Source organism: Ailuropoda melanoleuca, unplaced genomic scaffold (genome assembly GCF_002007445.2).
Source record: "Ailuropoda melanoleuca isolate Jingjing unplaced genomic scaffold, ASM200744v2 unplaced-scaffold6183, whole genome shotgun sequence".
Taxonomy (NCBI): Eukaryota; Metazoa; Chordata; class Mammalia; order Carnivora; family Ursidae; genus Ailuropoda; species Ailuropoda melanoleuca.
Genome location: NW_023235870.1, coordinates 347 through 4,232, shown reverse-complemented (window position 1 = coordinate 4,232; position 3,886 = coordinate 347). Strand labels below are relative to the sequence as shown.

At 46.8% G+C, this 3,886-nt stretch overlaps 1 long non-coding RNA gene across 2 annotated transcripts; it reads left to right on the top strand.

Annotated features, from left to right (window-relative positions):
• Positions 1-458: 458 nt before the first annotated feature.
• Positions 459-3,364, top strand: LOC117800000. 2 transcript variants are annotated; one of them, XR_004623054.1, is made up of 5 exons: positions 459-721; positions 1,132-1,156; positions 1,743-1,888; positions 2,370-2,394; positions 3,268-3,364. It is a non-coding gene; the product is annotated as an uncharacterized LOC117800000 (long non-coding RNA). The 2 variants fall into 2 exon arrangements; XR_004623053.1 differs by lacking the exons at positions 459-721; positions 1,132-1,156 and having other exon boundaries at positions 1,665-1,888.
• The last annotated feature ends 522 nt before the right edge of the window (positions 3,365-3,886 follow it).

The window sequence follows — 3,886 nt, the reverse complement described above, 5'->3', positions numbered from 1 at the left end:
AACTGTTGAAAGACTCAAATCTTGTCATTGGCAAGTGCATGCTGTTAAACCAACCACATCCCTCACCAACCACCCCTTCAGCAGCCCTCAGTTTGTAATATAGATATATTGTAAATTACTCAACCATCAGAAGGAATCAAATCTTGCCATTGGCAACTGCATGCTGTTTAACCAACCACATCCATCTCCACTGTTCTGTCGTTCAAGTCAAGCAGAGCTCTCTGAGTCATTCATGAGATAGAGCACCATGGCGGGAGGGTACTCTGTGTCCTCTAGTCTGTCTCCCATTCAGATGGCCAGTTGGAGGAGCTTAATCCTTGCAGAACAAATAGAGAGACTTCACTACGGGCAGAGGGAGGGGTGGGGCTCCCTCAGGACACCACAGTGTGCAACCAGGCGACCTATTTGTAGACTAACTGACTCACATCAACCAGGTTGCCTTAAGCTGGAAAGTCAAAGGTCTGTTTCTCTTTCGTTTCCTCATCCTCTTGTTTGCTTTTCCTCACCCACCAAGGAGAATGGCCCAGCAGCAGCTCAGCCCATGCTTCTTAACCACTCACTCCCATACAGTCTTGTCCCGTGTCCATATCAACAGTGATCACACAGTAATTCCCGAGTAGGACCAACAATGGACTGACACTTACTCTGTGTCCTTTTAGAGTGTACCAAGCGTGTGGTGGAGGACCTTGGCAAGAAAGCACTGTGGCCCAACACATCCAGGGTAAGCTTGGCTGTCTTTGCCTGAGAATGAAATGTTTCTTACTCGAGTTTCCTCTTTTTGAAGTGAGTTCAGCTATGACAACATGCCAGTGTACTTTTTAGACGTGAGGTACCATTTTCTTGGGGTGTTGGGAGGGGAGGTTGTAAACTGTGTGGTAGGGGACCTTTTACTCAGAAGCGGTTTTTCCTCCCTGAATTAAGAGTTTTGTAATTGTGCTTCAGGGAATTTGAGAGATCCATCCCCCAGGAAAAGCTCATGCCTTTTCCAGGGGTGCACACTGTGCTTCCTTTCCAGGCCTTTGTCTTTCCTGCTGTTTCTCATTTGGTTTTCAATTGTTCCCAAGAGAACCTGTGATGACACAGTATGCATATGACCTGACTCTCAGGGTGTGTTCTTTTCTGTAAATGCAGGTGGCCCCAGCACCATGGGGAAGTGGTACGTATTCTGGAATCAGTCCCTTGCTGAGGAAAAACTCTAGATGGTAAGGCAGGTGGGGGGATGTCCTCACTGTCCTCAGTCTGGAGAGCCATCTGATTCCAGGTTCCTGGTAGGACTGAGGTTTGGGAGTGTGGGGAAAAGCAGACTTCCAGGTATGTGCATGTGTCTCCAGTCCTAGGAAACCAATGCATTCCCCCTGGGTGGTGTGGGTATGTGTGCCTGAGGCTTGGGGTTAGGTGTCTTGTGTATGTGATTGTGAGTGTGTGTGTGTGTGTGTGTGTGTGTGTGTGTGTGTGTGAGAGAGAGAGAGAGAGAGCAAAAGAAACAGAGAAAAGACAAAGAGAGAGAGAGAAGACTGAGAAAGATAGAGAGAGGGAGAGAGAGAGAGGGAGAGAGAGAGAGGGAGGGAGGGAGAGAAACATGTTTCTCCAGGAGATGTGTCAGACAGATACTGCATGATATCACCCTTCTCCAATGCCATGTCATCACACTGCACACNCACTTTAGTGCCTTACTACAGTGGATGGCCCAGCAGGGGCACTTCAGTCCATGCTTGGTAACCAGCTGGCTCCATACACCCCAGGCTTGTGTCCATATCAAGCAACATTCCATGAATATTCTTGAGCAACAAGAGGAATGTGCTGACGGGTACTCTGTGTCCTAGATGCCTTGGAGGAAGACGTCGATCCCATCGAAGGAGACAGCGCCGGAGACACACCTCTCGCCACGGTGAGCTCGAAGTTCTTTGTCCGAGGAACAGATGTTGCTTTCTTGGTTTCCTTCCAATCAAATTCAGATGAAAATCAGACAATGTATATTTGAGATTATACATATATTTCTCATAAATTTTCCTTTTTGGGAGAGCATTGAGTGGTTGTCTCTGCAAGCCGTTAGCTGATTCGAGAGGACATTTACCACTGGCGACAACAAACCTGGTTCTAAACGCTGTGGTAGGATCCTATCCCTCTGTAACACATTCTCCGGCTTGGATGAAGCATTTTGTAGTCACCATCCTGAATGGACTAGACAGATATGTCCCCCAGGAAAAACAACTTCCTACAGGCATCCAGTTCACTTATTTGGGGTCGTTGGACTCAACCACTGTGTTCCATCTGGGTTCCTAAACTCATTGAGGGAAATAAAGCTCACGCAGACAGACAGAGTATAGCATAACCTGAGCCTCACAGTGTCATCTTTTCTGTACCTGCAGGTGACCCCAGTACCCAGTGAGAGTGGTATGTATTCTGGAATCAGCCTCTTCCTGAGACAAAACTCTAGATGGTAATGCAGGTGGGGCATCCTTGCAATCCTCAGTCTAGCGAGCCACCCTGATTGGGTTTTGGGGGTGTGGGGGGCCAGATATTTCCCAGGTGAAAAAGTGTGTCCATGTGTCTATGGTCCTAGGAAGCCATTGCATTCCCTGTGTGTGGTGTGGGTGTGTGTGCATGAGGCTTGGGTTGGGGTGTCTTTTGTGGCTCTACGTGGTGTGATTGTGAGTGTGTGATTTTGTGTGGGTGACAGGGAGAGACAGACACAGACAGAGAGATGCAGAGAGGGAGAGGGACAGATGGAAAGAGTGAGAGAGAGATTGCGTATTTCTCCAGGAGGTGTATCCAACTGCCACTGCACAATTCCCATTGTCCACATTCTCAAAAAAAAAAAGGAAGAAAGAAAGAAAGAAAAGAAAAAAGAAAAGAAAAGAAAAGAAAAGATGAGATAAAGAAATCTCATCACAGCNCATATTATAGCCCTATTACCATGGGAGGCTCAGCGGTGGCTTTCAGCCCATGCCTGGGAACCAAATGCCTCCATATGCTCTAACCCCATTCATAGTGAGCAATACTCCCCGAGGCATTCTTTTTTTTTTAAAGATTTTATTTATTTGAGAGAGAGCGAGTGAGAGCACAAACAGGTGAGAGGGGCAGAGGGAGAGAAAAGCAGACCCTCGCTGAGCAGGAAGCCCCATCTGGGACTCGATCCCAGGACCCTGTGGTCCTGACTTGAGCTGAAGGCAGATGGTTCACCGACTGAGCCACCCAGGTGCCCCTCCCTGCATAATTCTTGAGCAGCACCACCAATATGCTGACAGGTACTCTGTTTCCTTCTAGATGTGACTGATGATGGCACTGTCTGGTCATGGCTTTTTCAGAGTGTTACAGAGGAGGAGGGCCTGCCTCTTGCCAAGGTGAGCTCGCCTGTCTATCCCCGAGGAACAAATATTGCTTTCTGTGTTTCTTTCCAATAAAATTCAGATGAAATTCAGACAGTATACTCTGTGTTGGCGAATTGAACATAATACTAAATCAAAAATCATTTTTCTAATGTAAACTGCTTTTATGTGGAAATGAAATTATTTTTATATACAGATTTTATGTAAAAAGCTATATATACTTTTGAGATTATACATATGTAATTTCCCTGGTGGGGAGAGCGTTGAGTGGTTTTCTCTTGCCAACTGTTAACTGATTCGAGAGGACATTTACCACTCTCGACACCAAACCTGGTTCTAAATGCTGTGGTAGGATCCTATCCCTCAGTAACACTTTCTCCGGCTTGGATGAAGCATTTTGTAGTCACCATCCTGAATGGACTAGATAGACATATCCCCCAGGAAAAACAACTTCCTACAGACATCCAGTTCACTTACTTTGGGGTCGTTGGACTCGACCACTGTGTTCCACCTGGGTTCCTAAACTCATTGAGGGAAATAAAGCTCACGCAGACAGA